This window comes from Bubalus bubalis, chromosome 20 (assembly GCF_019923935.1).
Source record: "Bubalus bubalis isolate 160015118507 breed Murrah chromosome 20, NDDB_SH_1, whole genome shotgun sequence".
NCBI classification, from domain to species: Eukaryota; Metazoa; Chordata; class Mammalia; order Artiodactyla; family Bovidae; genus Bubalus; species Bubalus bubalis.
In genome coordinates, this window is record NC_059176.1 from 61,552,875 (window position 1) to 61,565,872 (window position 12,998).

The window sequence follows — 12,998 nt, forward strand, 5'->3', positions numbered from 1 at the left end:
CAGCTGTTTCCCTCTGTCATAAAGTTTGCTGAACATCATCGTGGAAATAGGATAAATGCCATGTTTTATCAATCAAGCCTAAGGGGATTTGAGTCTTCTTATATCCACAACTGTAAAGGGAGTTTATTGCAAGTTTCTGTTTTGATTTGTAAATTGTCCTTAAGTAAAACACATACCTGATGCCAAGGAATAGAATGTAAAAATGCAAGACGTTATACTACAAAAATCTGCATCATAAAGTTTGATAGGTTGACAAATGAGAAAGCTTAAGATTACTGAGGAACACTACAGGCTTGCTTCCTTGGTTAAGTTGACATCTACCTGCCGGCATTCCTGAACCTACCCATATGTGAATTCCCTGGTCCTTAATGCTGCACCACCCCAGCAAGCCAAGGAGTGTATGAAACATAAGACAGAGGTTTTTATCCTACACAGGGCTACGTGGTCTCAACACAAATCTGATATAATGAAAATATTCTTTAATCATATGCAATAAAATTTTAACTTACAGTAAATTTCCCAAAATACCACTACACACTGGAGACTAAAACATGCACTACTAAATTAAAGGACATTATAAAATATCCATAATTTGCTGATAGCAAATGTCAAAATTTTAGGTTACAGCTAAATGAGTACTTAGGAAATTCTGAACCCTTAATAAGTACTTTTAAAAATTGAAAATAAATGAACAAAATATTCAACTAAAGTAGACATAAAAAAGGCCAAGAAAAAAATTCAAATAAAGTTGTAGAAAGGAAATAAGCATAAAAATAAAAATTCATACTTTATATATTTATTCAAACTTTATATGTACATAATGTGTGTATATATACAAATAAAGAGAAAGAGACAGAGATGAATAACAAAACCAAAATCAAGTTTCTTAAAAAGATGAGTACTATTTATAAATCTCTAGCAAGACTAATCAAAGAAAAACAGAGAGGTCATGAATTAGCAAAATTAGGAATTCAAAAGAAACATTATAGATAACTTATACATAATTATAGATGTTATAAGTTAAAATTATTATTATTGAATAGGGGGTCCCAGTGCTAGTCACTTACAAAATCAATACAAATGGTAGAAAGGAAAGGTATCTTTAATCAGAATGCCAGCAATCTGGGGAGATGGTGGACTCAGCATCCCTAAGAAACTGCCTGCAAAGATTCTGCCTGGCCTTGAAATTTTTAAAGGGAAACAAGGAAAGAACCTCAGTTAATCACTGAGATGGGGCTCGGGGTTGTCGTCATCCCCGTCGTGTGCAGACTTGTCCACTCCTGGTGATCTTCTTCCAGATGTTATCGTCACATAGTTTGTTCAGGAGATTACTGTGGGGGAAGCCAGGAAAGAGACCTGGTCATCTCTTAACTATGTATTCATCATTTCTACTTCTTTGATCTATGGAAAGAATTGACAAGCTAGGCAAACAAGTATGTGATTTAAAGACTTGAAAGCTGTACTTGAGCCAGAGATGAGTGGAACATGGGGGTGTCTGGTTTAAGATTAAGACAAAAGTGTGCCTCCTGCAGAGAGCTCTTCCCTGCCAAAAGCTGCTTATACTACAAGTGTGTGTGTGTGTGTGTGTGTGTGTGTGTATGTGTGCCAGTAGCTTTCAAAACATAGATGAAATGTAAAATTTCCTAAAAAAATACTTTAATCACCAAAATTACTCAAAAACAAATTTTTAATAAGCCAGCAAACATTAAATAATTTGAACTAACAATCTAAAAACCATCTCTCCCCAACAAATTTCATGTGATAATTTTGTTAACTTGACCCCAAAAATCTCTCTCTCCCTCTCTCTCTGCTTTACAAAATTTTCCAAAAACACTGAAATAGTGAAACTTCTCCAACTCATTCTTGATGTTATTATATCCCTAGGCTGAGACCAATCAAGGGCAGTGCAAAAGAAAATTAAGTCCAAATCACTTACAAGTATAAATGTAAAAATAACAAAATAGTATCAAATTAAATCAATAGTGTATAAAAATAATACATCATGAATGAGCTGGATTTATTTTAGAAAGGCAAAAATATTTCAAAATTATAAAATCAGTCAACACTAAGAGTAAAGGACAAACTAATACAATTATTTCAACAGATGTAGAAAATTTTCAAATAGAAACACTTATCTAGAATAAAATCTTTTGACAAGGTAGGAATAGAAAGAAACTCTCTTAAGTTAAAGATGACATCATTCTTAACCTCAAATTTTGTAATGAATCCCAATAAATTCAAGAAAAGGGCAAGAATTACTGATATTGGTAATTGGTGTCACTGAACAATACTATAATACAGAAATCCTAGCCCATGAAATATGATAAGAAAAAGAAGCAAGGGGCTTAAGATATGGCTTTAAGAACAAAAATACCCTAAATAGTCAAGCAATATGCATTGCTTTTTCAGGTATGTCCAACTCTTTGTGGCCCAGTGGACTGTAGCCTCCCCATGGAATTTTTGGACTCCTCTGCCCAAATTCCATGGCTCCTCTGCCCATGGAATCTTTCCAGTCAAGAATACTGGAGTGGGGTGCCATTTCCTACTCCAGGGGATCTTCCTGACCTGGGGACTGAACCTGCATCTCTTGTGTCTCCTGCATTGGCAGGTGGATTCTTTACCACTAGCACCACCTGAATAAGGGGCTTAGAGTATATCTTTAAGAACAAAAATGCCCTAAAAGACTACATACATTAGGGGTCTGTAAATAAGGTCCATGGGCCAAATCAAACCTATCATGATCCAAATTCAGTAACTTCCATGGTCCAAATCTATTTCTTTATACATGGTTTATGGCTGTTCTTATCCTGCAACTACAGAGTTAAGTAGTTTTGATTAAAAAAATACTCACTATTGGCCTTTTCCAGAAAAAGTTTACACACCTCTGATATACAAACAAACCAGTAGAATAAAAAAAAAATATAACATAGTTTCTGGGCTCAAGAAGTGTACAGAAAATCAATAGCATCTTTATAAACCAGCATGATCTAATTGAGAGCTATCTCACAAAAAGAACAAATATTTAAAATAACAATAATTATGAACAAATAAGCAAACTATGAGGCATATAGAAAAATATGCCACAACTTTACAAAAAAGCAGTCTTTGAAGGATGTGCAATAATAACTGAATAAAAACTGAATAACTGCCTGTTTCTTCAGCAAACTGTTCAATCACAATATATACAATAACTGTCAAGTCTGCATGGAATTCTTTAGGCCAGAAACTGGAGTGGGTAACCTTTCCCTTCTCCAGGGGATCTTTCCAACCCAGGGATAGAACCCAGGTCTCCTGCATTGCTGGAGGATTCTTTACCAGCTGGGCCACAAAGGAAGCCCAAGGATACCAGAGTGGGTAGCCTATCCATTCTTCAGGGAATCTTCCCGACCCAGGAATAGAACCAGGGTCTCCTGCATTGCAGGCAGATTCTTTACCAACTGAGCTATCAGGGAAGCCCTTTTCCATCGTGCACCTGCTTCACAACTGTTTTGACTATTTCTAGATTTCCCCACAATGTATGATGTAGATAAATAATAGATAAGCGGAATGTGATTGTATTCCATACCACAGTAAAATAAAAGGTGTAACGACAAGAGGAGTAAGAGAGAAAGGAAAGCAATAACCATATTTTTAATGTATTGTGATAATCATAAAATATTTAAATGTATTATATATTTATAACATGCTTAACTCTGAAATAAAATATACCTGTATGTTTTACTACAATCCTGTGAGGAAGATATCACTAGTATTTTCAATTTATGTATGAGGAAACAGCCTTGGAGAGAATAATGGCTTTGACACGTTAGATAGGCAGTCATTCAATGAGGATTCAAACTTAAGCAATTTAATTCCAGACCTTGTTCTCTTAATCTTCACTCTATGAAGTAGGTATTACTCCCTTCATAAATATATGTCATATTACTCATCTCATAATTATAAAATGGAGAAAAAGAAGCTTGGAGCTATTAAATGACTTGACCAGATTCACCAGCCTAGAAACTGGTAATACTGAAATTCAAATGAGAATGTTATTAAAGTGCATGTTATTGATACTGTGCCAACTATGGTCCAAAACTCAAATGATACCAGTGGAGGAGCAAGAAGAATATAAAGCCTTGGATATTAATTATTCAGCAGACACTGTGATTTGGGGTGGAACAGAGCTTCAGAAATGTCAATAGACTATACATTATTAATCAATTTATCAAAGTCAAGAATCTAAATATTTAAGCATTTCTACAACTGAAACATAGGTAGCAAATAGCACAGTCAGTAAAATGATTTGTAACACATTAAATCTCTACATCCTCACTAATGAAATATACTTCAAATCATTGGATTCTAGTAATTTTCTGTAGAAAAATAGGCTGGGAGTATCAGGAGAGGAGCAGTGGAAGGTGGGAAAGTACCCCCAAGTTACTGATTCACAATCTGCAAAGCTACTTCCTTCAATGGGTATATCATCTTTTAGCATCCCTACATTCCATTCTTAGGTAGAAATGTAAATATTATCAACAGTAGTTCAAAATAAGTTTGGGGCTTAATTTCTTGAAAATGTGATATATACTTACTGTAGATTTAAGGAAAGAAATATCAATAACCTCAGATATGCAGATGATACCACCCTTATGGCAGAAAGTGAAGAGGAACTAAAAAGCCTCTTGATAAAAGTGAAAGAGGAGAGTGGAAAAGTTGGCTTAAAGCTCAACATTCAGAAAACAAAGATCATGGCATCTGGTCCCATCACTTCATGGGAAATAGGGAAACAGTGGAAACAGTGGCTGACTTTATTTTTTGGGGGCTCCAAAATCCCTGCAGATGATGATTGCAGCCATGAAATTAAAAGACGCTTACTCCTTGGAAGGAAAGTTATGACCAACCTAGGTAGCATATTCAAAAGCAGAGACATTACTTTGCCAACAAAGGTCCATCTAGTCAAGGCTATGGTTTTTCCAGTGGTCATGTAGGGATGTGAGAGTTAGACTGTGAAGAAAGCTGAGCATCAAAGAATTGATGCTTTTGAACTGTGGTGTTGGAGAAGACTCTTGAGAGTCCCTTGGACTGCAAGGAGATCCAACCAGTCCATCCCAAAGGAGACCAGTCCTGGGTGTTCATTGGAAGGACTGATGCTGAAGCTGAAACTCCAATGCTTTGGCCACCTCATGCAAAGAGTTGACTCATTGGAAAAGACCCTGATGCTTGGAGGGATTGGGCACAGGAGGAGAAGGGGACAACAGAGGATGAGATGGCTAGATGGCATCACCGACTTAATGGACATGAGTTTGGGTAAACTCTGGAGGCCTGGCGTGCTGCAATTCATGGAGTCACAAAGAGTCGGACATGACTGAGTGAATGAACTGAACTGAAGGAAAGAAAGAGAATCTTTTACAATATTAATAGCCATAGATAACAATTTTTAACCATCAAGTACATTTTTAAAATTGAAGCAGTCCCTGAGAATTGCCATAAAATTGCCTTAGTCATGAGATTTGCTTGGACCTCAGCTATAGGCTGTCGAAGTATATGGGATTTTGTTGGGCAAAGACTAAGTTTGTGATGTAGAAATAGAGTTTGACCTCCAAAGAAAGTAGTTATCAATCTATTGTGTATAAAACTTGTATTAGATGCCCAATGAGCCAGCCTGAACAGCTAGGTGACCGTCTCTGAAGTTTCTGGGTCAATGACAAATAGATGGAACTTTCTGCTCAAGCAGGTCTCTGGATTCAGACATGATCCCAGGCACCAGTTGTAAGTACTGGGATAGCTTTAGCGTCTCTAGAGAAAAATACCTATCAAGGGTCAGTCATGGGTTTAGGGTCCCATTCAAACAGGCTGAATGTCAAAGCCTGTGTCATAGGCAAGGATGAACCATGCATGAACCTAGCTAAATGTGTGTTATCACTGAGATGAGTAAGGAACCTGGATTTCAGAGAACCACTCAAAAAGTTGGCAAGAGATAATTTTTGGGTATGTCTAATGGTTGGTCTGGTTCAGATCCCTCATGTAGCCAACCTTGGTTCTCTAGACTCAGAGACTACAGGTTGAATACCCTCAATATCCAGAGTTGAATGATACTAAAATACTAGTAAAGATCCTGTTGCCACTTGATAAGCATTGGGAATGGGTCAGTTTTGCTGTATTTCCAAATTCTCAAAGGATGTTTTTATCAGTCAGGTACTGAAGCTTCATCAGACTAACCATACTGGATTAAGGTCATTTCAGGTAGTAGGAATTCATTGAAACTGACCAAAGAGCATCTTATTCAGTACCCTGAACAACACACTTTAAAAATTACCAATCTATCCTCCCAAAAAATCCCACTGCATGACAAACACAAAATTAAAAAACAGTAATTATTTGACAGAAGAATAAAAGGCCAAGAACTTTTTCACTATCAGACAAGAAACACTGGAAATTATCTACAGGACACAAAATATTGGGACAGAACTGAGGTTGAAATCAAAATGAGTTGTAACCTAATCAAGACAAACAAGGATGTGACTGAAGGAATGAATAATAATTTTTTCAAGAACGCCCCCAAATTTTTCAAATACAGAGTCAGCAGGATAAGGGAGCAGGAGTAAGCTGTGGGCTGCTGGAGTGTTCTTGGAGTGGGTTCAGTCCAGTTGCTCAGTTGTGTCTGACTCTTTGTGACCCCATGGACTGCAACACGCCAGACTTCCCTGTCCATCACCAACTCCTGGAGCTTACTCAAACTCATGTCCATCAAGTCGGTGATGTCATTCAACCATCTGATTCTCTGTCATCCTCTTCTCCTCCTGCCTTCAATCTTTCCCAGAATCATTGTCTTTTCCAGCAAGTCAGTTCTTCACATGAGGTGGCCAAAGTATTGGAGTTTCAGCTTCAGCATCAGTCTTTCCAATATTCAGGACTGATCTCCTTTAGGATGGACTGGTTGGATCTCCTTGCAGTCCCAGGGACTCTCAAGAATCTTCTCCAACACCACAGTTCAAAAGCATCAATTCTTCAGTGCTCAGCTTTCTTTATGGTCCAACTCTCACATCCATACATGACTACTGGAAAAACCATAGCTTTGACTAGACAGACCTTTGTTGGTAAAGTAATGTCTCTGCTTTTTAATATGCTGTCTAGGTTGGTTCATAGCTTTCCTTCCAAGGAGCAAGCATCTTTTAATTTCATGGCTGCAGTCACCATCTGCAGTGATTTTGGAGCCCAAGAAAATAAAGTCTCTCACTGTTTCCATTGTTTTACCATCTATTTATCATGAAGTGATGGGACCGGATGCTATGATCTTCATTTTTTGAATGTTGAGTTTTAAGCCAGCTTTTTCACTCTCCTCTTTCACTTTCATCAAGAGGCTCTTTAGTTGAAGTGGATATTAGAGCCAAAAAGAGAAATGCAGCAGTTTTAGGCAACTTCAGGCCATCACAGTGTAAGCCTATACAGCCTAAAAGAAACTGGCCCACATCTCCTAACCCCATCAAATGATAGATAACATTCCCATTTATGACTGGAGGAAGAAGGACCTAAGGTTGCTATATAGGAATTTCTTGCTTATGTTTTAGTATTTAGTATTTTCAGGTAAATTCAACATATGTTAAGGTAGAGCTCTACATCAGCTACTAACATTGACTATTCTAGACAAGAGTCAACATGAACTTAAAGAAAAATAATGGCATGAAAGTGAGATATTGCCCTATAAAAGTAAAACAAATGTTTTCCCAAGAAAACAGCATTAATGTAGAGAAGAGAAGGAAATGTTGCCAAAAATTGAAATATTCCTTGTGACAGAGAAAGCAATGTTGCATCCACATATTAAGAGCAGGCTGATAAAGAAGTACACTTAGAAAGTTTTAAAAAAATCTTAAACAAATAAAAATATGATTAGCATAAAATGAAACACAGTGGGAGACAGAATAACAAAATGCATACACTCAAATCCAAAGCAGTTTATTTAAAAGTCATTTTAAGAATGTAAAGCAAAAGACAAGTGATATGTATAGATTATATGGGAAAGACTTGAGTTTTCATAACTAAAGTGTCATCTAAACACTAAAAAGAAATATTGGAAGTAGACACACATTCCCAAATATATCCTGCTATTGTTTCTCAATTCAGAGGTTCAGAGCAGTAAAAAAAAAAATACTATGAGAAAACAGTTTTATTACAATGGAAAGAGAAATAAACATATACTGAATGTATCATAAAATGCTAAGTACTAAAACACAGTGAAGAAATGTCTATATTGCTTTGAAGAAAATACTATGATCCTTGAATCCTTTAACAGCGCATTTTATCATTAGCATATGAAGACAAGCTAAACACTTCTTGGACTCAAAAATATACCAGCCAGTTTGTTTTTTTCTGAAAAGGAAAATTACCCAATTATATATTCAGGCGAAATAAAGAATTACATGTATATATCCAAAAAAGAGGAAAACCTTGGATATAAAACACATTGGAGAGAAAAGCAATCAGTAAATCCTAGAGTAACATCAAAACAAGAGTGATAATGTACTTCTAAAGCTTAGTGTTTAGAACAGATACTTATAAAAACGAGAGGTATAACAAAAAATTTAAAACAACTTAAAAACTCTGGAGCTAAAATAGTCATTTTTTAAAATTACAGATAATATAAAAAAACTGAGTCTTGGAGCAGGCAACAAGCTTATAGAAATGCTCAATGTTTTATTTGTTTCAGAGATTATAGACACTGATGTAACAGAAAAACATAAACTCAAAAAAGGTTGCCAAAAATTAGGGGTAACTTTTGGGGGGAAAAGTGACTGAAAAAGAACAAGGATATATCTGGAGTGCTGATTACACAGTGTGCTCACATTTAAAAAAGTCATCATGCTCTACACTCTTGATTTGAGCAATTATATATACATTATAATTAATAATAATCATATTATTTTAATTATATTATTACACTTTTGATTTGAGTGATTATATATACTATCATAATTAATAACATATAATTATTATAGTACTATAATTTTATATAATTACTACACTTTAAATAAAACTTGAAGGATAGATACACAGTTAGTATATAAAAATCAATTGTTTTTCTATATACCAGAAAGTGGAATTTGAAATTAAAAATACAATAACATTTTATTAGTATCTAAAAAGTGAAATACTTAGGTATAAATCTAGCAAAATATGTACAAGATCTATATAAATAAAATTCCAAACCTATGATGAAAGTCAAAGACACATAAATGAAGAGATATTCTATATTAATGGTTAGGAGGACTCAATATTGTCACAAAAATTAACTCAAAATAGATCACAGACCTAAATATAAAACACAAAACAATAAAACCTCTAGAAAATAACATAGGAGAAACCCTAAATAGCCTTGGACATGGTGATAACTTTCTAGTTACAGCACGAAAGGCACAATCCATGAAAGAAGTAAGTTAGAGTGCACTAAAATCTAAAATTTCTCTTCTATCAAAGGTGGTGCCAAGTGAATGACAAGACTAGTCACATGATGGAAAAGATATTTGCAAAAGACATATCTGGTAAAGATGACTTTCCAAAATAGACCAAAAATCTTAAACGCAACAGTAAGAAAATAAACAACCTGGTGAAACAAATGGGCCAAACATGTTAACAGATACTAAACCAAAGAAGATATAGAGATGTCAAATAAGTATATGAAAAGATACTCTACATGATACTGTAGCCTACCAGGCTTCTCCATCCATGGGATTTTCCAGGCAAGAGTACTGGAGGGGGTTGCCATTTCCTTCTGCAGGAGATCTTCCTGACCCAGGGATGGAACCCAGGTCTCCTGCACTGCAGGCAGACGCTTTACCCTCTGAGCCACTAGGAAGCCTGTTCATACGTCATCAGGAAAATGTAAATCAAAACAACAACAGAGGACTTCCCTGGTGGCTCAGCAGTTAAGAGACTGCCCCCCAGTGCAGGGACACTGGTTTGATCCCTGCTCTGGGAAGATTCCACATGTGATGGGGCTACTAAGCCCGTGGGCCACAGCTACTGAAGCCCACATGCCCTAAAGCCCGTGCTCTGCCACAGAGGAGCCACCGCAAGGAGAAGCTCACACACTCAACTAGAGAAGGCCCGCATGCAGCAATGAAGACCCAGCACAGCCGAAGTTATATAAACAAATAATTGTTTAAAACACCTCCACACACCTAGCAGAATGGCTAGCATCCAGAAGACTGACTCCACCAAATGCTGGCAAGGATGTGGGAGTGACAGGAACTTTCATTCACTTCTGGTATGATGCAAAATGGCACAGCCACTTTCGAAGATGGTTTGGTGGCTTCTTACAAAACTAAACAATATACCATTCAGCAATGTGCCCACTGGTGTTTACCCAAAGGATTTGAAAACTTTGTCCAAAAAACCTGCACTTAGATATTTTTAACTTTACTCATAGTTGCCCAAACTTGCAAGCAACCAAAATATTCTTCAGTAGATGAGTAAATCAGAGAAGGCAATGGAACCCCACCCCAGTACTCTTGCCTGGAGGATCCCATGGACGGAGGAGCCTGGTAGGGGTCCCATGGGGTCGCTAGGAGTCAGACACGACTGAGCGACTTCACTTTCACTTTTCACTTTCATGCACTGGAGAAGGAAATGGCAACCCACTCCAGTGTTCTTGCCTGGAGAATCCCAGGGACGGGGGAGCCTGGTGGGATGAATAAATAAACTGGTAATTTCAGACAATGAAATATTATTCAGCACTGAAAAGATATGAGCTACTGATTTCAAACATATGATATTCTGAAAAAGGCAAAACTATGAAGACAGTAAGAAGATCAGCAGTAGAAGGAAAAGGGATGAAAAATTTTAGGGTAGTGAAAATATCCTATATGATACTATAATGGTAAGTATCCTTATACATGTCCTTATGCATTTGTCTAAGCCCATAGAATGTGTAAGACCGAGAGTGGCCCTTAATGTGAACTGTGGACTTTGGACACCTATGACGCGTCAATGTTGGTTCATCTTTTATAACAAATGTACTATTGGCGGATGCTGTAAATGGGGGAAATATATGCATATATAAGGGCATGAGAATATGGGAAATCTGCACCTTCCTCTCAATTTTGCTGTGAATGTAGAACTGCTCTAAAAAATAAAGTCTGGAAAAAAACCTCAATGCCTAAATACAAGATTAGAAAATTCAACCTGTTAAAGGGAACAAAAAAAATTTTGATTAATCAGTCAAAAATCGTGAAAGGGACTGAAAGAACAACAGAAAGAGTACTAAGAAGATTATAAAATAGGATAACAAAAAAGTGATCACAATAAATGCAGAAGAGTTAACTTTACCTTTTAACAGTAAAAATCCTTTTAGAATAAGCTAAAAAGTAAAACCCAGTTCTGTGCTGTTTAAAAGAGAAGCACTAAGGGAAGATAGACATAACACAGAAACTGATGAAGATAAGTCAGGCAAACAGTAAAAACGACAACAAAAGCCAGCAATGTCCAAGTCAGACAAGTCAGAAGCCTTGAAATGGTGTTTTGGTCATGTCTAACTAGGAAAATGGAAACCACGGCAAATATTTTCAGTATAGAGAATTTAATGCAGAGAACTGCTCATAGGTGTGGAGTTGCTGAGATATCAAAAGGGAAGAGGGTGTGGTGACACCAGGCTGAGGGGCAAAGGAAGGAAGCAGTGTTTGCAATGCCCTGTTGCTAAAACCACTGTGGGTTGGCTGGTGGAAGCTGGAGTCACCTGGAGAAGCAGCCTAGACAGGAGGCAGGAGGAAGGGGCATAAGCACCTTAACTCTTCTTTTGCTTCACACTCTTATCTTTCTCCCACTGACAAACCCATCTGAAAACCTGGGAACCTGGGAAACACAGACTCATACAGCAGCTACCGTAATAAAGAGCAGAGGTGGGCAAGGAATGGTATGCAGACAAAAATGTCTAGGATGAACAAAGAATGTTGAAACGAATGTTTTAAAATAGATAAAAGGTCAGTTCAGTTCAGTTGCTCAGTCGTGTCCGACTCTTTGCGACCCTATGAATTACAGCACGCCAGGCCTCCCTGTCCATCACCAACTCCCAGAGTTCACCCAGACTCATGTCCATCGAGTCAGTGATGCCATCCAGCCATCTTATCCTCTGTCGTCCCCTTCTCCTCCTGCCCCCAATCCCTCCCAGCATCAGAGTCTTTTCCAATGAGTCAACTCTTCAGCATGAGGTGGCCAAAGTACTGGAGTTTCAGCTTTAGCATCAGTCCTTCCAAAGAAATCCCAGGGCTGATCTCCTTCAGAATGGACTGGTTGGATCTCCTTGCAGTCCAAGGGACTCTCAAGCGTCTTCTCCAACACCACAGTTCAAAAGCATCAATTCTTCAGCGCTCAGCTTTCTTCACAGTCCAACTCTCAGAGCTATACATGACCACTGGAAAAACCATAGCTTTGACTAGACAGACCTTTGTTGGCAAAGTAATGTCTCTGCTTTTGAGTATGCTATCTAGGTTGGTCATAACTTTCCTTCCAAGGAGTAGTAAGCATCTTTTAATTTCATGGCTGCAATCACCATCTGCAGTGATTTTGGAGCCCAAAAAAATAAAGTCTGACACTGTTTCCACTGTTTCCCCATCTATTTGCCATGAAGTGATGGGACCAGATGCCATGATCTTCGTTTTCTGAATGTTGAGCTTTAAGCCAACTTTTTCACTCTCCTCTTTCACTTTCATCGAGGCTTTTTAGTTCCTCTTCACTTTCTGCCATAAGGGTGGTGCCATCTGCATATCTGAGGTTATTGATATTTCTCCCAGCAATCTTGATTCCAGCTTGTGCTTCTTCCAGCCCAGCGTTTCTCATGATGTACTCTGCATATAAGTTAAATAAGCAGGGTGACAATATACAGCCTTGACATACTCCTTTTCCTATTTGGAACCAGTCTTTTGTTCCATGTCCAGTTCTAACTGTTGCTTCCTAACCTACATATAGGTTTCTCAAGAGGCAGGTCAGGTGGTCTGTTATTCCCATCTCTTTCAGAATTTTCCATA

At 37.4% G+C, this 12,998-nt stretch overlaps 1 long non-coding RNA gene across 4 annotated transcripts in view; it reads right to left on the reverse strand.

Annotated features, from left to right (window-relative positions):
• Nucleotides 1–780: 780 nt before the first annotated feature.
• LOC123330776 overlaps nucleotides 781–12,998 on the reverse strand; it is a 32,795-nt gene continuing 20,577 nt past the window's right edge. For all 4 annotated transcript variants that reach the window (XR_006546904.2, XR_006546905.2, XR_006546903.2 and 1 more), the window contains one exon: nucleotides 781–1,331. This is a non-coding gene — a long non-coding RNA (uncharacterized LOC123330776). The remainder of the gene's footprint in view (nucleotides 1,332–12,998) is intronic.